At 38.8% G+C, this 24,552-nt stretch overlaps 2 protein-coding genes across 9 annotated transcripts in view; one reads left to right on the top strand and one right to left on the bottom strand.

Annotated features, from left to right (window-relative positions):
- The window catches only part of HMG20A (high mobility group 20A), a 90,057-nt gene extending 77,123 nt beyond the window's left edge, over positions 1 to 12,934 (bottom strand). For 3 of the 4 annotated variants that reach the window (XM_059180305.1, XM_059180309.1, XM_059180308.1), the window contains exon 1: positions 12,613 to 12,933. The gene's annotated coding sequence lies outside the window, so the exon portion shown is untranslated. Of the gene's footprint in view, positions 1 to 12,612 lie in introns of all 4 variants that reach the window. The other variant, XM_059180310.1, reaches the window with a different exon arrangement.
- Positions 12,935 to 13,465: 531 nt separating this feature from the next.
- Positions 13,466 to 24,552, top strand: part of PEAK1 (pseudopodium enriched atypical kinase 1) — a 319,580-nt gene continuing 308,493 nt past the window's right edge. For all 5 annotated transcript variants that reach the window (XM_059180298.1, XM_059180296.1, XM_059180297.1 and 2 more), the window contains exon 1: positions 13,466 to 13,605. The gene's annotated coding sequence lies outside the window, so the exon portion shown is untranslated. The remainder of the gene's footprint in view (positions 13,606 to 24,552) is intronic.

Raw genomic sequence — 24,552 nt, 5'->3', positions numbered from 1 at the left:
AATCTTTCTCAGTCTTTACATTTATGGTTTATCCCTCATAAACAGTATGTAGCTGGATTAAAAACAAATCAATTTACTGTTTTCACTGGTTTTTAAATAAAATTTGGTTTCTACCAATTATGTTGTTATTTCTGTCTCATCTGTTATATATGACCATTTCTTTCCTTCTTTTGGATTAATCTAGTAATTTTTCGTTCTGTTTTTCTCTTAGCTGTACACTCACTTACTGTTCTTTTATTGGTTATACAGGAGATTACAATATGAATCACCGACTTATTTTAGTCTAATGAAACATTAGGAATTCTGGGGTGCCTGGGTGGCTCAGTGGGTTAAAGCCTCTGCCTTCGGCTCAGGTCATGATCCCAGAGTCCTGGGATTGAGCCCCACATCGGGGTCTCTGCTCAGTGGAGAGCCTGCTTCCCTTCCTCTCTCTCTGCCTGCCTCTCTGCCTACTTGTGATCTCTCTCTCTGTGTCAAATAAATAAATAAAATCTTTAAAACAAACAAACAAAAAATATTAGGAATTCTACTGCTTCCCAGACAATGCCAGGACCTTATTAATTTCCATTTACAATGATTCTACCTTTTGTGTTACAATTATCATAATTTTAACTTTATATATACTTAAAATCCCAGTAGACATTATTATTATTGTTTTTATAAGGTCATTGTTAATGTAGCTATATCCATATGTTTATCCTTTCTGTTGCTCTTTATTTTTCCTGAACTTTCAAGTTCTATCTAGGATCACTTTTCTTCTGCCTAAAAAATTACCTTTAGGGGTTTGGGTTTTTTTGTTTGTTTTTTGTTTTTTAGTGAGGGTCTGCACAAAATAAGTTGGTTTTGTTATTTTTCTGGTAATCTCTATGTCTCATGTACTCAGAACAACATTTTCATTGGGTATAGAATTTTAGATTGACAGTTATTTTCTTTAAGCACTTTAAAGATTGCATTCAATTATTCTTTTGACCTCCATTATTTCTGTTGAGAAGTCAGATGTGTCTTATCACCGTTCCTTTCAATATGAAGGGTCTTAATTCTCTGGCTACTTTCAGCAGTTTTACTACAAAGTGCCCAAGTTTGGTACTCCTTGCATTTATTCTTTTTCTTCCCCCCACCCTGTATTTATTCTGCTTGGGGTTTATTCTACTTTTGAAATCCATGTGTTGATGTCTTTCCTCAGTTTTGGAAAATTCTCAGTCAAAAGTTTAGCCAAGGTACTACATGGTATTGCTGCACTGATGTCCATTTTGTTTGGCCAAGCAGCCTGGGGGGTTGGAGGGCATGAAACTGACATTTGCCCCTGAGGAAAGCACATGCCTTAGCCAACAGCCTGCAGAGTCATACATAAATTTAATATAATTTAATATAATTAAGTTCCTGATGTGATTTACCCAACAGCCCTTATGATAACAGTCTCCTCTACTGCCCAGGGCCTCTCCTTTGTGGGTTCCCCATGTAAGATCCCCTTGGAGCTCACCAAATTCTGTTCTTTTGGTTTCAATTGACCAGTCAAGCCTTAGCCTGGGAACTTCAAAGCACTTCAGCCATGGAATCTCATGAAGGCATATGCCCCAGGCCTGTCACTGTCTGTATCAGCACCCCTGCCTTGATCTTCCTGTGTGGTTCCTCAAGGCGTACCATGCACTTCCTCTAGGACCTGGGAGAACTAAATTTTTCTGTTTCAAGTCCCTTATGATCTTTTGTTGACCTGTGCTTCACCACTTGACACGCCAGAGCTCTACTTACCAAAGGTTAATTTAACAATTAGTCATAACACATTATCTTTTCAAACATCACTTCTCCTAATTTTCTCTCCCCTTTTCTGGGACTCCAATAACAAGTGTATTAGACCTTTTCATCATATTTCTGAATATTCTCATATTGCTGCTATAACAAACTACCATAAAACTATTGGCTTAGAGTTATACAAATTTATTTTCTTATAGTCTGGATATTAGAAGTCAAAAAATTGTTCCAAAGGGCTGGATTCATCTGGAGGCTCTAGGGGATAATCCATTTCCTTGCCTTTTCCAGTTTCTAGGTGCTGCCTCCATTCCCTGGTTTGTGGCCCCTTTCTCATCTTCAAAGCCAAGAATGCAGCATCTTCTCTTTTCTCTGACCTGTTTCTGTATATCTTCTGTATATCTGATCCTTTTGCCTCTCACTTAAGACACTTCTGATTACATAGGACACATCAGGATAATCCAGGATAATCATACTCAAGATTCCTAATTTAGTCAAATCTGCAAAGTTCTTTTTTGCTATGTAGGGTAGCAAATGCACAGGTTCTGATATTAGGATATGGACATCTTTCAGGGGTCATTATTAAGCCTTCCACATTCTCTTATACTTTTTATTATATTTTCATACTTTTTCTTTTCATGCTTCAGTCTGATATTTTCTTTTTTTTTAAGATTTTATTTATTTATTGACAGAGAGAGAGATCACAAGTAGGCAGAGAGGCAGGCAGAGAGAGAGGGGGAAGCAGGCTCCCTGCTGAGCAGAGAGCTGGATGCGGGGCTTGGTCCCAGGACCCTGAGATCATGACCAGAGCCGAAGGCAGAGGCTTAATCCACTGAGCCACCCAGACGCCCATTAGTCTGATATTTTCTAAGGCTCTATCTTTCAATTCACCTCTTCAAGTTTTGTTAAATCCTAGTAAAGGTTTTTGTTTCAGTCACTGTATTTTTTGGTTTCTAGAACTTCCAAATGATTTTTAAAAATAAATTCTAATTCTCTAGTGACATTTTCCATTTTAGCATATATTTCTTTAAACATATTAGTCACTGTCTGTGTCTGGGATGTTTATAGGTCCTTTCCTCCTTGGAGGGACCAGAATTTTAACTTTTGCTTCTTAGCATCATGAGAGAGACAAAAATTTCACTCTGTTTTTCAGGGGTTTTCTGCTTAGCTTCTTAGCCTTTGACTCTGTGTAGCAAACAAATACCCTAAGGGAAAAATAAATTTAAAAAATCATTTCTTGGCGCCTAACCTTTTCTCCGAGGATTTTGGCTCTTCTGTCCCAGCCACCTGGGGGGATCGATCTCTAAATTCCAATTTTTGTGTACGAGCCCTAAACTGGCTCCTCTGCTTCTAGCAGAAATCCTGTTAGGTTTCATAATTTCTTCTCTTGTACCATGAATTAAGCAAATTTCTAGAAGGGAAAAGAGAAGGATAGAGCATAAGCACACTTTTTTGAAGTTGCCTGGACTCCATAATTTTGGTTTCTTAAGTCTTGGCTACCCCAGTAGGTCTCTGATGCCACCATTCTTTCCTTTTTTTTTTGTTGGTACGATATCTGCCTTTTCATGTTGTTCGCAGCAAAAGCATCAGTCTGCAGCAACCCAGTCCTTCACAGCCCGAAGTGGAAGTCATAGCAGGGTTCTCATTCAAAACTTGACTGCTTATTAGCTGTGTGACTTTGGCAAATTACTTAACCAACATTTTTAAACATTCTGAGTTTCAACTTTCTTTTATGTAAGATGAATACTATCTTATAAAGTTATAAGGATGTGAAGATTAAAAGAAATATTTTTGTAAAACATCTAGTAACAAAAACACTTAATGAGGGCTTGCTATGTATGTGACAGGCACTTTATGTGGATTTAATAATTTAATGGAGATATGGTTATTCTCTCCCATTTCCTTTCCAAGGTCACACAGTAGTAGGTGATGGAGCTAAGATTTGAGTCCAGAGCACTTTCCCTACTAACTACTCAACACTACTTCTATAATACTGCTTTTGTATCATGTCTGATACCAGTCAAATGCTCAATAAATGTCAGTTGTTATTATACAGGAAATACAAATGCTTCAGAAATATATACTAATCACATCAGTTTTCCTCTCCTATTTATTTTTTCCTTTTCATTTCTGAAAAACATTCTTAAAACATCTATGTATTTTAAAAGACATTTTTATGAAAATGTCTAATAGCCTACTGAATGGGGAGGTCATAATTTGCTTAACCATTATTTTATTGTTAGATATTTAGAAGGTTTCCATTTTTTTAGACAATATAGATATCAGTACTATTAACATTTTGTGCCTTTAACTACTTTCTTCATTTGAAGTATTTTCTCAGAATAAAATCCTATCAGTCAATTACTGGCTCAAGACTGTGAGCACTTTACTATTGCTGATATAACAGCTATATTGTTATGTTGTTCCCCCAAAAGAGTTGTAGTACTTGTGATACCATCAGCAACAAAAATGAAAGGTTTGTGTCAGAAGAATAGGAATTAAAGCTATGGAGTACAGGAATGAGAGAAATGTGGAGATGGGAAAGAGGAGAAAGAGATACATTCTGAGGCTAAGAAAAAAAAAAGTAGAGTATCTGGATACTAATTCTTGCTAAGGAGGGGCATTAGTTTCATCTGAAGGAGTAGGAATGGAAAGAGAACTGGGCTGTGTTGAAAATTCAAATGCTTCAATACAAATACATATACATGTATATCATAATCTTTTATGAATAATGTTTCTACGGTAAGTTTTCAAAAGATGTGTTTTTCCCACCCTCATCAATGCAATGTTGTATACAGAGAAATATTACTTAGGTATAACTTACAGATAGATTATTTAACTTAATCTTCAGTATCACTTATTCTAACCTAACATTCTAACATTTAGTAATCTGGTGTGTTGATCTCTATTATTGTTGTTTGAAGATACACAGAGAAATGATCTCTCTTGAGGATAACATATTAAATTATAAAAAATTATATATATAAATTACAAAATAACCATACATTATTATTTTCTTTTAGTTCAATTAATTTAGTAAAATGTACTGGGAAGCAGGAGGCCTATGTTCTAGCATCCCCAGTGTCATCTGCTTGTTGCCTAATTTTGGGCCTTAACTGCCTTACCTATATATTGGGATTATATTTTATCTGACTAAAAACCAGTATTGGAACATGACATCTCTTGTTTAATATTCCTAATCTTAAATATGCTTAGTGAGCATACTATACTTGAATGAAAGTGAAAGCATCTCTTCTTTTGTTAATGCCTACCATGATTTGAATATCTTTTTTTATTTGAATCTCTCACTAACCTTGTTACCAGGAGAGATTTGAAGTTATTATTTTAAAAGCTACTTTGTGGGACAATCTTAGGGCCATTTGTCTGTTCCTACTATCAGATCAATCTCAATGTATATACGCAAAGGCAATTGCTTTTCTACCACCGCTTTCCTTTTTTTCTCTTTCTCCTTTGCTCCCACTGTAAATTTTGGGACAGTATGTAACTGCACATTAGGGAGAAACAGAAGGAGCACTGAAAATGTGGGCATAAAGAGAAACCCTCTTCTCTTTGTCTTTGCACTGTAGCCTCCTCAAGGGAAAAAATGAAGCAAATAAAAAACCTGTCTGGGGCGCCTGGGTGGCTCAGTGGGTTAAGCTGCTGCCTTCGGCTCAGGTCATGATCTCAGGGTCCTGGGATTGAGTCCCGCATCGGGCTCTCTGCTCAGCAGGGAGCCTGCTTCCCTCTCTCTCTGCCTGCCTCTCCGTCTACTTGTGATTTCTCTCTGTCAAATAAATAAATAAAATCTTAAAAAAAAAAAAAAAAAAAAAAAAGAAACAACAAAAAAAAACTTGTCTGCCAACTGATCCATTAAGTGTACAGGTAAGGGCCTGACTATCTAAGTTCCATTTCAGATTTTTCAGATTTTTCTTCCAGTTTCTGTAAGCCCCTAGAAAATTTTAGTAGTGATACTGAAGGATCATAGAGTATGAGAATGATAACTTGCCCAAGAGACATTTGAATCCTGTTTCTATCACTTACTGCTTAAGAGATTTTGGGCAGTGACCTTAAGCTCTCTAAGTTTCAATTTTTTCATATGTAAAATGAAGTTAGTGAATACCGACAACACCTACTTTTAGAATTAAGTTAGTCAAACAGTATTTGGAATTACGGCTAACTGTGGTTTGAATGTGAGTATAATTTAGAAAATAAGAAGAGTGCCATTGAATAAAGTAGTTTTTAAGCTAATTCAAATTGGAGGCTGGTTTATTTCTAGGGTCCTAAAAATCCATTATCTTTTAAAGAATCCATTCTAGATGGGGGAGCAAATATAAAGGCTTTGAATCTTTCATGCTCCAATTGATGCCAATTCCAAGGTATAGAAAACGGTATATTAACAGCAACAGTCAAAATGAAGAATAATTTCTATCTATTCGATTAGCCAAAAACTTGCTGGTGAAATTATGGGGGAAACAACACACTTACATTGCTGGTGGCATCAAAAATTAGTACAACCTTTCAGAGAAATAACATAGTATTGTATTGAGAACTATAAAATGCTCATACTCTTAGAACCAATAATACCACTCATAAGGCTTTACCCTAAGACATTAATTCAAATAAGGATAATAGCTGGCAAATGAAAGGTACTCACATGTTTCTTCAAATGAATACCTTTATTTGCATTGACCTCTTCAGATGACTGCCCTTGGTTCCTTCTCATTTAAAAAATTTTCTATTTTCACCATTGCAGGATAGTTTTAGGATCAAATTCTTGTGTCTTTATCTATTCTCTGTTCTCTAACCTTCTTCATTAACTTCATTGTTGATTGCTATCGGACCTCCTTACTTTGATACTTTCACCCTCTAAATTCAGTTTACCTTCACAAGCAAATCAAGTTTTACACCACATCCTTGACCAAATCAAAAGTCTGACGTTTCCTTCAAAATCCTAGGATGTCTTTCTAGTCTAACCAACTGCTTACTGCCTGCTTCATTAAGACAAAAGATAGCCAGAAACCTTCATACCCATCCTCACCGGATCCTCCCCATATCTCTAGTCTTGTACCTAGCCACTTATAGTTCCCTCTATTACCACCTCCTTGCTTCCATACTCTTGCTTTCTTCTAGTTCCATCCAAAATACAAATTCTTCAAGTCTAAGCATCTCCTTTTTTAAAGATATAATTCACGTACTTCTTTAGTGTACAATTTCAGTGTTTTTTAGTATGTTAGTATACAGGGTATTTTAGCATCAAGATTGTACAACCGTCACCATTATCTAATTCCAGAACATTTTTGTTACCTCCAGAAGATTAGCAGTCACTCCCCATCTCCCATCTCCCATCCCTGTCAACCTCTAATATACTTTCTATCTCTATGGACATCTCATATAAATGGAATCATACATAATGTGGCTTTCTGTGTCTAGCTTCTTTCATTTGAGTGTAGTATTTTGAGGTTCATCCATACTATAGTATGTATCACTACTTCATTCTTTTTTATTGATGAATAATATTTCTTTGCATGGCTATACTATACTTTGTTTATTCATTCATCAACTGATGAACATTTGAATTCGTTTCTATTTTTTGACTTATGAGTAATGCTGTTATGAACATCTGCATAAGAGTTTTTGTGTGAAAAAGATATATATTTAAGTTTATTTATTTGATGGAAAGAGATAGAGTACAAGTAGTGGAAGCAGGAGGCAGAGGGAGAAGGAGGCTCCTCGCTGAGTGGGGAGCCCAATGTGGGGCTTGATCCCAGGACCCTGGGATCATGATCTGAGCAGAAGGCAGATGCTTAACCAACTACCCAGGCATCCCTGTATTTTCAATTTCTTGTGTATGCAAAATATGAGTGGAAATACAAGTTAAGTACCTCTTGATATCTAAATATAATTATCGAATATAAATATAGATATCTAAATATAGATCTAAATATTCTGGGTTTAGATAGCTTGGGCTAGCTTTCACAATGCAAACAACTCTATACTGACCTCTCCATCCCACCTTCACTCAAACACCTGAAGTCTTCCGAGTCTACACGTTAACTGCAACTTACTTCTTTCCAATTAAATTGAGGACAGGGATCAACTCTCATAGTTTTGATCATACAGTAGTTTTAAAATATATGCTTACTGATACAATGACACCCTGAGATGCTCACAAATGTGAAAATGAGGACTCATTCATTCCTTCATTTGGCAGACATTTGAGTTGTACATTGGTCACTGTGCTTAATGTCGGGTACAAACTGCACAAAAGTTAGTATGTTCCATCATACCCCAACTCCACAAATAAGCACTGAATACTTACGATATGAATAGCATTGTTTCAGGTATTTCAGCAGACACAGGAATAAGATATGCTCTGCAGCCTTTTATGGCGGTACATAAGCTCTATATACAGAAATAACAACGACAAAAAGCAAACAGCCCCAGCAGCTCTGGATGCTAAATGCCATAAGGCAAGTACAAAAGGCTCTGGAGAGTCAATGGTCAGAGCATACATGCTTGAAAGAGTGGAGTGAGAAGGACTGACATCAAAAAATACATCCTGAAGTTGAAGGTGCCTCCAAGATGATGGCATTTTGATAGGGAGTCCTAGGAAAAGAGAACATTTTTAAGGCAGAGGATAGCAAGAACAAATATTGAAAGGCTGGGTATAGTACAGAATTTTTTTTCAGTTAGGAATGTGTAGACAGGTAATGAGTGAAGGCTCTTGAATGTTAGGCTTAGTATTTAAATAGGTTTAGAAAAATCATTTCAAAGTCTTTAACAATTCAAATTACTTTGGTGTACTCCTTAATCTTTTCTTGAAACTTTTCTATCATATATATTTTCTAAAGTGGTCATAGATATTAGAGATCTCTCCTTCCAACAAGGGATAAAAAATAAAATCTTAATAGCCAAGCACGTTGATGGGAGAAGGTATAATTTCAATAATCCTGGCACTGCATCTACATACTTTTGGGGACATCTAAGGCTTAAAACACACTTGTAGGCAAATCTTAATGGCCAAAAGAGCAGAAGCAAGACTGGGAATAAAATAATTGCATTCATTAAGCTCTTACCACCAGGCATTGTGCCAGGTGATTTACTCAGAATATTTTCGATTGACCAAACAACTGTATTTAGGTTTATGGCAACTGAAGCTCAGAGAGGTTAAATAAATTGCTCAAGGTAACCAAGATAGTAAGCTCAGATAGTAAAAGGTGGACATCAGTTTTGAAACCAGGCCTCACTGGTCCTCTATTTTCCCTACTGATCACTTTTATTTGCTTTTGCTATATAAAGGAGGCCAGAATGGTAAGTTTATGATGCATGCATCGATGAAAAGGACTAAATATTTAACAGAGGGGATTTAATGGTTTAGAGAAAAATCAGGCTGAAATATTCAAAACTGGTTTTAGAATGGTTTAGAGATCAAGATAAAGAGAGATGAAGTTTAGGGCTGCTTCTCAATCCAGTATGAACAATGATTATATGACAGATCTTATTTAGGCATACCAAGGGAGTAAGAGTCTACTTTTCATTTGGACACTAAGAGAGTAAATTCCATGAGAATAGGGTTATTTGTCACTGATATTTGGTTATTTGTCACTGGTTATTACTCACTGATACATCACAAGTCCCTAGAACAGGGTCCATCTCACAGTGAGCATTCAACAAACTTCTGCTGACATAATGTAAAGTCATGTAAGGGGTATTCTCATTAGAATACTCCTGAAATAGAGATGGGGTGCCTGGGTGGCTCAGTGGATTAAGCCTCTGCCTTCGGCTCAGGTCATGATCTCAGGGTCCTGGGATGGAGTCCTGCGTTGGGCTCTCTGCTTGGCAGGGAGCCTGCTTCTGCCTCTCTCTCTCTGCCTGCCTCTCTGCCTACTTGTGATCTCTCTGTGTCAAATAAATAAATAAAATATTAAAAGAAAAAAAAAGAAATAGAGATAAAGATAGCAGAGTAGTAAGCTTAAAAATGAAGTTGTTAGGGTACTCTCTTTAACACTCAACCCCAGGGTAAAAACAAACTACCAAAACAAATATACAAAAAAAGCAATAGTTGTAAAACATCAGCATAATTTTACAATGAAAGGTGGACAAAAGAAATTAAAAGACACTTTTTGCACTTTATACAACACCTAGGACTCTGTGGATAATGAGATTCAATGAAATGGAATCCAAAATTTTGACCTGTTATTTTAATATTTTAAACTTTTGTGAGCAATATATCCAGGGGCTGTTTTTGGAAAAGAAAAATGGCTATCTAATCTGAGTACCCTAAAAGTACCAACAATTTCTTTCTTATAGATGGCAAGCAATGGAATGAAAATCTCAAAATCATTAACTCAAAGAAGTAGCAGAGTACACTTCTGTAAGTCTTTATTTTTCTAATTTTGATACTATGTTTCTATTAAATCATACAAAAAAAGCTGCAACAAAGAGCACAGAAGGAAAAAGAAAGTCTTTGGAAGATAGCAATCCTTCCTAAAGAGACACTTTTAAAGATTTAAAAAGAATAAAAGCAGGTTTCATAGACTTTTCCCTCTGTTTTTCACAAGCTTTTCTAATATTTCTTCTTTGATGGAACCAATGAATAACTACCACTTATCACAAAATGTCTTCTTTCAGATATGTGCTGTATATATTACTTTCTTCAGAACAGACAGTTCTTCAAGCTGCTCAAGTCTTTCAGCTGCAGCAATTTTTCTTATTTCTGTTATACTGCAATTCTTCCTCAGAATATCATAAAGACCCAATAGAAAAAAAACTCCTTTGATTTCCCGTTTCCTAAAGGCAGTACTATGTATCTCAATCAATATTTGAACTAAATTCTCTCTATCTTTTTCATTTAGTTCCACAATATTTGCTTACTTCAATAATTCCTAATACTATAGTTTAATTTGTCAGGGTGATCATATCTTATTTTCTTCTGTATTACATTAATATGAAAGATAGTGAGCATTTTCTTTCTAATCAATTAATACTTGCTTGCAGCAGTCTACATGTCCTGAACCTTCAATTAATCATAACATAGACATTATCAGGTCTTGCTTTTTCAGTTACTGCAGAAATTTTGTAGTCTTTCAAAAGGTAACTCATTGATTTTAGGGTCTTAGTTTTTTTTTTTTTTTTTTTAATGTTACAGAAGGCTAAAACATATATTTTTTCCTTATTGTAGTATTTGGTTTAAAACATTTTGTAATAAACTCTAAGTGAAATAACTTTTTAAAAGAACTAGAATTAGCTCTCTCCGCCTGCCTCTGCATCTACTTGTGATTTCTCTCTGTCAAATAAATAAATAAAATCTTTAAAAGAAAAAAAAAAAAAAGAACAGAACTAGAATTAGGGTGCCTGGGTGGCTCAGTGGGTTAAGCCTCTGCCTTCGGCTCAGGTCATGATCTCAGTGTCCTGGGATAAAGCCCTGCATCAGTCTCTCTGCTCAGCGGGGAGCCTGCTTCCCTCTCTCTCTCTCTCTCTCTGCCTGCCTCTGTGCCTACTTGTAATCTCTCTCTGTCAAATAAACAAATAAAATCTTAAAAAAAAAAAGAACTAGAATTAAAACAACTGCAAATTCTGAGGATAGAGTAGGTAACAAATCCCAAAGGAAAAAATACACAGGCCTTATTCTTTTAAAAATCCTTTAAAGTCATTACAGTTCACTTGGTATTCTAAAATCACTGAAGTTGCGATCTCATAGGCTCCAGATTGATTCCTTCAGTACACACACACCCACACACCCACACCCACACAGTGATACTTGAATAGAGAAGCCAAGAAATCTAAATTGTTGAGTATTTATTACCACTTTACATATCGTTTCTTATAAAGCATTGAGAACATAGGAAAAATAAAAAGTTGTCTTATTCACCTTTTGTCCTCTGTGAGCCAAATGTCCTGCATGCTTAAAATCTAGCTTAGTATCATGACTCTTGCACCATGGTTTGAAAACACAAACAGCAGATACCAGTTTTTAATCAGTGCTGAAAGTAATTAAATTACCAAGGGGAAAAATATACCAGCGCACAACTCTCACAAGTGCTACATGAAAGTTACATGTAAGAATTTTTAAGGTTAGGGGAAGTTGTTTTCAGATACAGGGCAAAAGCTGTAGCCTCAAATCAACAGGTCTAGGAATTTAAGACCCTAATCATACCAGTTAAGGTAATACCAAGTATTTTAGTACTTCAGTACGATACTTCCACTCTTATAAGGTGAAAATGCCTCAAAACACTGAGTCCTATAATAAACGACCTCCTTAAAAGAGCACCTACAGAGTTCGGGTGGCATGCCTAGACAGAACACACCACTATACCTCACTCAAATAAGGTTGGACTTGAGTAGGGAAGCAGAGGTAGAGAATCCATTAATTACACAATAAAGTATGTCTTGTAGAGCGCAGTAGTTTTAACGAGGGTCTTCGAATACTGTGATGAACGCATTAAACAACTGGAGGGAGGAAATTTTCCATCTTACACGTGGAAATGAAACTCAAAAATTCTGACTGGAGGCTAGTGATTAGCACAACTTTGTGGAATAACCTAACTTTTCACATAAAACAAAATCCTAAAACTTTAAGAGACCATCTATGCAAATGGCACCAAGTACCACCTTTTCAAGCCTTCGCCGGCACTGAAGTGGGTCGGACACCCCCAAACCATCACCCTACCCCCACAGGAAATGAGTTCTGTCTTCCCCCTCCCCTTGGACTGCCTTCCTCCCTTCCCCCAACCGGAAGTGAAGCGCCCCCATTCAGTCGGCCTCAAACCGAGACAAACCAGTAACAACAGCAAAAGAGAGATGATCCTCAAGGGGGTGAAGGGCACCTCCACTGTGGCCACCCCGAAGCTCGCCGTGCTTACTGACCTGCTGACGATAGGGGCAGGCAGGGGCCTGGGGCCTATAGAAAGTCCCTTGCACAGAGGACAATTCCCTGAGCCCCTCTCAATCGCCTTCACTCTTCTCACTCCGTCGCCTCACAGCATGGAAAAAAATTCATCCGCAGCACTTTATTTTGACATATTTTCTTTCCCTTTACCTAGTCGCTTAACCATCTTCTCATAGGTAACTTTTCTTAGCGCAGTAACATTTAAAATTGTTCCGGTGGGGAGAAAAATGGAATATTATTCCCCACACCTTCAGAAAAACGAAGGGATTATTTTGTTCAAATGCGGCGAAGGACTACGTGATTACGCAAGGTGAGTCTTACTTTCGCGGAGGTTTCTGGGAGATGTAGTTTTTTAAACTGCTAAGGCCTGCAGAAAGGAATCGGTAACTGCTATATACTGGAATCCTTGGAAACACATGTTTTGTATTCGAGGGCAGACTGATCAAGGGACTTCGGCACCAAAAGGGCCAATACTCTGTTGCCCTTTTCCTCTGGAACTTAATGGAACCAAAATTTCCCTTCACTTTGGACCAAGGTCCTGCTTGTCCTGCCCTCTTCCTTTGGCCACGCCCCCGTCACCAGTCAGGTGCCCTCATAGGCTCATCCTCTGGAGGTAGGAACGCGAGAGGAGGGGCGTCACGGTGACTCCTCCCGCGGAGCCGAAGTGAGGCTGGTGAGAGGGGCCGACGGCCGAGGGCTCGTGCGCGCGCGCGTGCTCTCCCCTAGGGAGCGCGGCGGCGAGTGTGCGCGCAGAGGGGTGGCGCGCTGGGCTGGGAGGAGGCTGGCAGGCTGGTGGGCTGGGCGGGCGGCGGGCGGCGGGCGGCCGGGAGCGCGCGGCAGACTCGGCGGCGGCGAGTAGTTAGTTACTTGTTAGTCAGTGTCAGTTGCTCGGTGGAGGCGGCAGCGGTCACCAGGAAGGGGACGGGACGGCCGGCGATGGTGGTCACCACAGCGGCATGTGCGCCTTTCAGGTAACGGGGGCAGGGCTCCCCGCGTTCCCTTGGTTCCCTTCTCCTCCGGCGCCGATTTGGGGGACCACGGTCGTCCTGGGGTGAGGGCGCTGACCCGGGGGAATCCGGGCGGGACGGCTCGGGGTCGAGTGGCGCCGCCGCGGGGGCCCAGGCGGCCGGTGTGTCCCGCCTGGCGCGGGCTCTGCGGCCACCCCCGAGCCCCGCCGCTCCCGGGGCTCGCCGCCGCCGCCCCCGCCCCCTACCGCGCCGGCGGCGGCGGCCCCGGTAGCTCGGCGCCCCCCAGAGGAGGGAAAGTTGGGACCTGGAGAAGAGGGACGCCCCCGGGCGCGGCTGGGAGGCTGCTGGGGAAAGTGAAGCCTGTAAAGAGCTGGATGCGGGGAGACTGGGGCAGGAAGGGCTTCTCTCTCTCTTTGCTAAGTCTACACGGTCATCCTGCTCCAAACCCGGGCGGATCCGGCGCAGGCTCGCCGGCCGCGCCGGGACGAAACCCGGGGGCTCTTTGCCCACTCCCTTGGCCCTGCGGTTTGTGAGGCCCCTAACGTGCGGGTTTGCTGGGTTGTTTGGGAATTTTCAGTGGTTCGGTTGGTCAGTTTATTTCTCCTTTGCCCTTTGACTCATCCGTTCTTGCTACTTTTCTTACCTTCCGCGTTGAGGACTAGCAGTCTGAACCCCCATCCCTCCCCCTCGCTGTCTCTGCACCATCGGTCTGAGAATTTGATTTCGTTTTTCGACCTTTGACAATGTTAAAGACTGCTGAGAGCAACAGGAAGGAGATTTCCCACCTTTAAATGGTACTTTTTCGCCATCTGTCCCCCCCCCCCCCCCCCCAAGATCCAAGTTTAGGAATTTGAGAGCTGTGGATTGGAGTTATTAGAAGGCTGGCGTTGAGGGGATAGTGACGAGTTAAAAGAAAACTATGATTTCATCTTTATTGGCTTTGCTGTAGAAAACCTAATACATTTTTCTTCTGACTCTGTTAAATGTGGTAAGATTAAGCGTTGAATTAAGTATTTGGAGACTTACATAAAAGGCTATTTTTAGGTCATTGGATGATGTATGTCAACAGCTTTTCACCTGAATCGTGTTTGCCACCAGGATTCTGTTTTGGGGCCTGTTTTGGGTACTGATTTTTTGTTCAACCACAGCGTCTTTTTATCCTGATAAATGAAATAATGTAGGAATGTGTGTAGTGGGAGAACCCATATTGCTCTCTATAGTGTGAAAGTGAAAAACGTGAATTATGCACAGGGGTAAAACTTTCCATGAGAAGTCTTGGATAGTTGCTGCATGATGGCCTCTCCTGTAATCTCGGAGCTTTTCCAGATAGCTCAATTCACTGACTACCTTAATTACTTTCTGAAGTGCCTGTCACTTCTTCTCTTCTGTGACTCTTTTAGTAAGCTATAATGGCAGGTATGGTACATTTTTGTGGCATTGAAGATGGGAGTTATAGCTTTGGCCCAGAGATTAATAGTTAACAATGGAAGCAGAATTCATACCATTCCTAGTGAGTTTTGGCTATGACCAACTCAAAAACTATGTGAAAAAACAAACATCTTTCCATAGCTGTCAGAGGGGGAAGTATTTTATCATGTCTTTATTTTGGAGACTCTAACTTGATCATATTATGTGGGGAAAAAAATGTCAAATTATTTTCTTTGAGGCTTTGTGATGTGTGGTCCTCCTTTCTATCCTTTATCTCCCTTTTAGGGGCTGATATTTATGTTTGGCTGGGTTCCAGGATGGGAAGAAAATATTTTGGCGAAAGGAAAAGATGAGATTGCTTTGAACTGTTATGGTATTATGAGTATTCCTTTTACCCAGTACATAGAAACTTCCTTGCTAATGTTTGTACCCCATTAACATTCTGTCAGAATTCATTTTTAAGAGTCTGCCCTGAGGCCCATAAAGAAATAATGCCACTTCATAACTGTTTCTGACAATCACATTAAAAAATGTGTTCCTGGAATGCATTATATGTGTACTCATATAAACATTTATCTTTGTACATTTATGGTAATGTAAATATTTAAGTCTGAGAGCTTAAAAACTTTTATTTGCTTATTTGCATACATGTTTTGCAACATCTAACCGTGCCAACCGTATTTGCCAAATAAGCATCAGCCATAAATTCATGCTTTGGCACATTTCATATAATAACTCTTCTAAATTGCTCCATGGTGAAGCATCATGAGATTAGCATTTGCTTCATGAGAGAGATTTGTTGTTGTTTTTAACTGTAATGATGTGCTGTTTAAGTGGAACAGGTGCTGGGCTCTAGCTGTTTATGTTGAAACCTGCCAAATCATACTCTTTTGTTGGTTGGGTTGTTTAAGTAATTTAGGAACCAGACTGTGGCCCCTGGCATGCCAAGAGTGAGTTCAGGGTTCCATATCACTGCTGCAAATCCCTGTTTTACTGTAAGAGGCAGGTGTGTGTGATGAGCTTTGCTTTCTCATTGCTGTTTTCTCTGTAATTCCTAGTCCTCACCACCATCACAGTCCTTTCATTACTAGAGCTCCTTGGAAAGTCTATAGGCACATTCTTTCACTAATATTTTGTTTTCCTTGTAGAACTAGAAACTCTAGGAACTTTCAGGCCAGGAATAGATAGTTCATATTTATTTGACAAATGTTTTGATTGCCTTTTAAGTGGTAGGCTTGGTAGGCCCTGAGTGTAATGTAGAATGATGTTCCTTCTTGCAAGCAGTGTACAGTTGAGGAGGAGAAGATAGTTGATAACTGATAATTAACAATATGCTGTGATCTATGACACAGGTGTAAGTAGATTCCTATGGGTAGAAGCACCACCTGTCTGAGAATTGGGGTGGGGTAGGTGGGAGTAGCTGACTCAGACTTGAGGTAGTTGGGAGGGGGAGTCCTGAAATACATCCTCGTGGGTTATCCGAGCTAATCTTCAAGAGTAGGACTTAACTACATGCAGAAAAAGGGAGAGGATGTTTTATTTTTATTTATTTATTTATTTTGATAAAAGAACAGTTTATTTTGCTCCTTAACCCATCTGGCCTCCCCCTTCCCTTAACCCTGTCACCTCAATATATGGGAAAGAACATTTTAGACTAGCCCTGTCCTATAAAAATATAATGTGAGCCCCAAATATGTCATATACATGTGTGAATTTTCTAGTAGTTAAAAAAAGTGAAATTCATTTTTTTAAGATTTTATTTATTTATTTGACAGACAGAGGTCACAAGTAGGCAGAGAGGCAGGCAGAGACAGAGAGGGGGGAAGGGGGCTCTCCAATCCCAGTACCCCGGAATCATGACCTGAGCTGAAGGCAGAGGCTTAACCCACTGAGCCACCCAGGTGCCCCTGAAATTCATTTTAATAGCATATTATTTAATCTGATATAGCTAAAATATTATCATTCAACATATAATCTATAATCAATATTTTGAAAGTATTGAAATAATTGACATTCCCTTTTTCATACTAAGTCTTCAGAGTCTGATATGTATTTTAAATTTAAAGCACATCTTAATTTAGACAATACACCTTCAAGTAATCAGAAGCTACAGGTGGATAGCACAGTTTTCAAACAGGGGCTAGTGAAGTGGCAAGAGGCCAAATCACTGAATGCCATGTCAGCCAAGTTAAGGAGCTTTAACTTTATCCTGAAGGCTGTAAGGATTGAGTGGAGGAAAAATGCTGTGATGGAATCAGGTTTGTGTCTTAGACCTATCCTGTTGACAGTGAAGGGAATGCTGGATTAGAGAAGGGCAAAACTAGAAGCATGTCAGGTTAGGAGGCCATTCCTGGTGAGAAAGGATGAGGGATAAAAAGGGGCAGGGTGGATGTATAAGAGATCGTGTATTATCAACAATACAGGGTAAATAATCAGGTTTAGGAGTTCAGTAAGGTTGAAAATTTAGGATGATTTCACATTTCTCTTGGGAGCTGCTGTATGGGGCAAGTGAAGAGAAGCCAACCATCTGAACCAGACAGACCAAAGATGAAAAAAGGAAACTATGAGAGATTTGTCTTAGAAGCTGAGGGAGGAGAGAGTATTTCAAGGACTAGGAGTGGTCAACACTGTATCCTGCCATGAAAAGGCCAAAGAAGATAAGGACTAAAGAAAATTTCTGAGACGTGGTGATTAAAATGTCATTTGTAACCTTTGCTAGTGCAGCTAGCTACATTGTAATGCATTTAGGGGGCTAATAGTGAACAACAGAAGCTTAGCTAATTCAGGGCTAATACAGTGTTTTCTATAGAGAACTGAAAAAAGATATTGAAGATTGTGACTGAATCAAAGAACTGTGGAGTCCAGGCTGGGTCAGGAACATGAAGCCTGGGAAGGATGATTCAGTTAGGAGAAAAGGAAGGGCATGAAAGCTAGATAGGTGTCACTGTGATGCTGAAGAGCTAGTGAGGAGGGAGCAATGATGTTAGCTTTTATTTATGGAGTATCTACTACATGCTAGACACTTTACCACCTTATTTCTAATTCTAACACTAACTCTACAGTGTAAGTGTTATTAACCTTATAGTTTTTCCTTTGCCATTCTCCATCAGATGAAGAAACAGGATTAGAGAGGTTAACCAATCGGTCCAGAGATATATATTATCAAGTGATGAAACCATGATCCAAAGCTTATTTTTTTTTCTCCAAATCATATTCTTCTTTTTAAAAGAGTTTTCATTTTTTTAAGTAAACTCTAGGCCCAGTGTAGGGCTTGAAGTCACAACCCCAAGATCAAGTGTCAAATGATCATCAACTGAGCCAGCCAGGCACCCCCCAAATCATATTCTTAAGGCGATAAGACAGAAAATGTCATAGTGATGAGAAGTCATTGAAAGACACTGGCATGTTTAATTTAGGATTTCAGAGGTGTGTCATTCATTTAACAAATGGTTTCTAGGTGTACTGATTGCAGTAGCAAACCAAACACAAAATCCTTGCCCTCATGAATCTTACATTCTAGGGAGAATAAGACAGACATTAAACAAAATAAGTGAGAGTTATTGTTATGTTAGAAGGTGATAGATAAGTGCTGTAGAGAAAAATCAAGCAAGCAAGCAAGCAAGCAAGCGGGACAGGAATGCTACAGAGTCTGTGCACTTTTTTTTTTTTTTAAGATTTTATTTATTTATTTGACCTAGAGATATCACAAGCAGATGGAGAGGCAGGCAGAGAGAGAGAGAGAGAGAGGGAAGCAGGCTCCCCACTGAGCAGAGAGCCCGATACGGGACTCGATCCCAGGACCCTGAGATCATGACCCGAGCCGAAGGCAGCGGCTTAACCCACTGAGCCACCCAGGCGCCCCGAGTCTGTGCACTTTTAAAGAGGGTGTCTGGGAAGGACTTGGGGAGAAGTGAGCAAAAACTTCAAAGAAGTTAGGGGCATACGAGGTAGAAGCAACATTTTACATTGGTCCTGAATCAGAGACATGCTTGGCCAGTGTACCTGTACTGGGCTGAACAGCAGAGAAGGTGGTAAGGTCAGAGAGATAACTGGGTCTAGATCTCCTAGAACCTGTAGGCCACATTGTAATTACTTGGATGTTTACTTTGTGCAATGGAAACTATTACAGGGTTTTGAGCAAAGGAGTGACATGATTGGATTTATGCTTTAAAAAACTTCACTCTGAGCCATTGTGTTGAAAGTAGTCTAAGGAGGCACAGAGTAAAATCAAGAAGACCTGTTAGGAGACTCTCCTAAAAAAAAAAATCAGTTGAGAGATAGTCCTGGATCAGGGAATTGAGAAGTAATTGGATCTGTTAGATTTACAAAAGAGTTGCACAGATAGTACCGAGAGTATTCTTATGCTATGTTTCTTAATCTTCCCATTATTGGCATTTTGTAATAGACAATCCTTTGTGGTGGGGGTTTTCCCTGTACAGTAGGATGTTATCCAGCATCCCTGTCCTTTATCCACTAGATGCAAGTACCATATCTGCAGTTCTAACAAACAAAAATGTTTCCAGACATTGCCCAATGTCCCTTATGGGGCAAAACTGCTCCTAATAAGAACCACTACCATATATCCTTCACTGTGTTTCCCCTATGTTAACATCTTATATAACATTTTTCAAGTAAGAAATTAACATTTGTATAATACTTCAGTGGAACTCCTGGTTTTATTTGTATTTTACCAGTTTTTCCACTAGTATCTTTTCTCCATTCCATTATTTATACCAAGATATTACATTGCTTTTAGTTTTCAGGTCTCTTTTATCTCTTCTTGGTCTTTTCTTTTTTCTGCTTTATCTCTTCTTGGTCTTATCTCTTATGACCTTGATACTTTTAAAGAATACTAGTTAGGTATTTTGTAGGATGTTCCTCAGTTTGGGTTTGTCTGATGTTTTCTCATTAGAATGGGGTTAGGGATTTTGGGGGGAAGAATACCATAGCAGTGAAACACCCTTCTTATAGGAGATACCTTATAGGAGATAAATGATACCAACATGACTTATCGCTGGTGATCACTCTGTTAAGGTGTTTTCTGGTAAATTTCTCCACTGGAAAGTTATTTTTCCCTTTCCTTACTCTCTTCAGTAGAAGCAGGTTGCTAAGTCCAGCCTACACTCAAGCGGGGGAAGAATTAAACACCTACTTCCTGGAGGAGGAGAATCAGTGAATTTTGACATATATTAAAACCACTATAGTAATTGGTAAATATTGGGGGGGGGATTTTTTGAGGCTTTGCCAGTATCCTGTTTCTGCTCACTAATTTTAGCATTCATCAGTAGATCATACTGATAATAATTATTGCTATTGTGTTCTGAAAGTACCTCTTTATTTTGCTAATTTTTTCTGTATTTATTAATTGGAATTCTTTTGTAAGGAAGACTTGTTCTTTCTCGTCTGTTTTTCTGTCTATGTGCTTAATCATTTATATCAATGCCAGTTCATGGATATTTATTTTAATCTTAGGGTTATAGTTCAGTGCTAGCATTATTTATTTTATTGACCAAATTTTCCAACTTTTGTCATTGGGATCTCTTTTAGGTTGACTCTGTCCTATGCCATACACCTTTCGTTTGTGTGTATACATGCACACGTCTCTATTCTCTGGTACTACTAGATGCTTCAGGCTCATTGTGTATTTTTCCTGCAGTAGCCCTAGGCTCATTTTTTTTCAAGAAGCTGTGGCTCCTTTTATCAGAGAATGGTATTCTGAGGCCAAGCTCTGGATGCTAGGTGTGCTTGTTGCTACTTGATGTCACTGCTTCTGGGCACATTCAGTGGACAGAGAGGTAGGAAATATACGTATGTATACTAATCTATGTATCCACACATACCTGCGTTTGTTTCTGTGTATAAAAGTAGGCCTGCATTTATACTTATGTGACTCCAGTTGGATATGTTTGGATCCAACTATCTTTGCTAATAGATTGGATATAGAATGTGAAAAGAGAGTGGTCAAGGATGACTCCAAGGTTTTGGCTTGAGAACCAGAAGGATGGAGATGTGAAGACTGTGGGCAGAGCAGATTTCTGGGAAGAGTTCAGGAATTCTTTCCCAGACTGGCTAAGTGTTTGAGATGTCTAATAGATATGCTAATAGGATTATCAAGTCAGCAGCTGAACAAATGAATGTGGAGTTCAGAGGAGAGTGGTCTAGGTTGGATACATGCGAGTTGTCCATATAGATGAGATCAATGCCTGAAGAGTGAATGTTGATAGAGAAGAGGTTCAAGGACTGACCCCTGGAACAAAACAGTCAGAGAGATGAGGACGAGTAGTTCTGCAGAATGTTAAGGATGGGGGTATAGTTACAGGGTGGATTCCATATCCATCATTAATAAATGATTGTTATTTTCAAGGCATTGAGCTGTTTTGGGGGTTAACCTTGCTTCCTTCCTCCATAAACTTACAATCTAGGATGAGACAAATTACAGACTTAAAAAGAGTAGCAGTGGAAGGCAAGTCCTGGATAATAGTACAGATACGACATTCTGGAGAAGTTAGAGGACATGGACAAAAGAAGGGAACAGAAAGTGTTGCAGGTCAACATTAACGCAAGCCTGTGTCAGTCAGGGAACTTGCCAGGGCTTCATGCCCACAACTAGTAATTATTGACAAGCAGAAGCTCCTCCATGTGTTGACCTTGGTTTCTTAGGTGGCTTCTGCTCTTAGTGCCCTGCCATTATAAAGTTTTGGGTTGGTAATTGTACCTATGGTCGTTGGCTGCCAATTAAGCCACTCAATGAACTGGTTAGGAGGGTTTCTGCTGCAACTCACTTTTTAACTTTTGCCCTTTGCCATCTTTTCATAATCAGTGGGATTCAACTCAGGACTGCTTAAGATAAAGTGTTTTCATGTAAAATAAAGCAGCAGTGGGCTTCCCTTCTTCTGTGAACATGCTTATTTTTTGACTGCTTCTTAAATGATCTTTGACATTCCCATTTATCATTTGGTATTAAAGTATGTATTAAAATACATTTATAGAACTTTAAAGTAATTTAAACTTGTAACCTAAACTGAGGTTTTAGTAAGATATTTTAATTTTATCTCCTTTATACTAAAAATGGATAGGCTTTCATTGCCTGCTAAGAAGAGGTAGTACAGGTATCCTATGAGACAGATAAGGAGTACCTATAGAATAATTATTTCTCAGTCCCTCTTAAAGAATTGTAAGGAAAATAAGGGATTTATCTGTTTTATAGGATAGGGGGCAGAGAATTGCAGGATTCCATTTTCAGTTATTCCACCAAACTGGTTGGCAAAGCTGTCGTCCACTTATGGACATGGTTGTGTTGTATTTATTTGTTGTGGGAAACTTGAGCATATGCTGAGTGGAAAGAGACTCTTGCACTTGTCTTGTTAGCAGGGTCCCTAGCACATAACAATACTCACAGTGATTTTGGGTGAAGGAAGTACCTAAGATCCTTGAAGACATGAAGTAAGACATAAAGTAAGACATGAAGAGTTAGCTTGGTCCAGAAAAGTTAGGATACTAAAACTTTAGTTGTCTAAGACAGAATTAGGGCAAAGTAAAATAAATCTGTATGGTAACATCCTCACTTTAGACTAAGACAGACAAATACTACTACTGTAAAAATGTCATCACTGTTTTTCAGGTGGCCCATAATCCTACCCTCTAGTAGTAGAGTTCTTCTAGCTTAGGAGTCAAACTGCTAGAATTTGAATCCGGTGCAACTACATACCAGATGTTTGACATTAAGTTTGTTTTTTGACTATTCTTCACTTTCCTTGTTTGTAAAATGAATATTTCTACTTTATGAGGTTGTCAGGTGAAGTATGGATAGCAAACACATAAATGTTTCGATATAAATATTCACTTAATTTGAACCATTACTCTAAAAATGCTGAGATGCTAGTATCTTAAAGTTTTTCATTTTCTAGAAAATCATGTATGCTGCATGATAATCAAGGGGGGGAAGCCCCATGTGAAAAAGAGAAAAAGACTAATGGGAAGTATACTAATATATTCACAGTGATGTGTTGGAACTAAGAATAATTGGTTCTCTACTTTTTGCTGTCTCCATATTTTTCCTCTTAATTTGTTTATCAGATTTTTGTTAAATATTTAACTATAAGCCAGAAATGGGCTTTCAAGAGCATATTACTTTTTGAGCATTCAACATTGCGTTATGGATTAAGAACATAGATTCTAGACCTAGACTAAATGGGACTGAATCTCATCTCTGCCACTTATTAGCTGTGTGATGTTGGGAAAGTTATTTTATTTCTCTATGCCTTAGTGTTCTTGTCTGTGAAATGGGGATAATGATAGTATCTAAGTCAGAGGGCTTCTAATGAGCTAATATGTACAAAGTGCTTAAAATAATGCTTGGGGTATAGGAAATATCTTGTATTTGCTGATAAATAAAGGATAGAAAAATTACACTTAAAAATTAATGAAAGATTTTAGCTTTCCAGTATATCTATAGGTTAATCCGCAAGTTTTCCTCTAACTCTCCTATCTCTACCTTCCTGAGCTGCTTTCGTTCCACTGATGGTAGAGAAGCGGGAACACTATTTTTTTTTTAATAAATTCTTTGTATGACAGGAGCATTTTTCATTGTTTAAAGTTAGGATCTAACCCCTCACCCTCTCATAATTTTCAAAGTAGATTCAATTACTTTCATTACTACAAGGGGAGATGCCATGGTATAACATTTCAATATCTTGTAATAGTCAATTGAATATTTCAAAGGCTGAGAAACTGTCTTTTTCCCAGGTGTGCAACAGTTTTTATAGATTTTATTTGGGTATGAAGTAGGAGTAATTGTGGGAGTTGGTGTGAAAGAAGATTTAAGGCATCGGAGAAGCAAGAAAAAAAGTATTTTCCTGATGCCAGTTCTCTCCTTGACTTGAAAATTCTTTTAGCAATAATATCCCTAGACTATTTTTCAGCATTTGCCTATTAAGGACTGGCTGTATTCACAATGTTGAACCTTACAACTAAATATTTCAGGTAGACTGACAGATCTTAATTCAGCTGTTTGTCCTGAAGTTAAAAGAGGTTATTGTTTTCCAAAATCAGTGAGGAAATAAGTATAAGAGTGATGAGATGTCCAGAAGAGAATCCTGTGGTTTAATAACCTTTTTTCTTCTATGCAGCGTAAGAACAAGTTTACTTTGTTTCTTTTTAAAGATTTTATCTATTTATTTGTCAGAGAGCGAGAGTGCTCGAGCACGAGAGTGCTCAAGCACACAAGCAAGGGGAGCAGCAGGCAGAAGGAGAAGCAGGCTCCCACCAAGAGGACCCTGGGATCATGACCTGAGCCAAAGGCAGAGGCTTAACCCACGGAATCACCCAGGCATCCCTGCTTTGTTTCTTAATATACAAATGTAACTTGTGGAATGACAACATCAAAGAATATACAAATTGCACCATCAGTAGCATAGAATAACTTATAAATACAGTAGTTTCTAATTTAGGGAGCTGAACTTTTAGTATTAACTTAGATTTTACTTCACATGAATATTTTTATTAAACATATGCAAATAAAAT

The sequence above is a fragment of the Mustela lutreola genome, chromosome 7 (genome assembly GCF_030435805.1).
Source record: "Mustela lutreola isolate mMusLut2 chromosome 7, mMusLut2.pri, whole genome shotgun sequence".
NCBI lineage: Eukaryota > Metazoa > Chordata > Mammalia > Carnivora > Mustelidae > Mustela > Mustela lutreola.
Note: the sequence above shows the minus strand (reverse complement) of the source record. Positions and strands in the feature narration are given on the sequence as shown.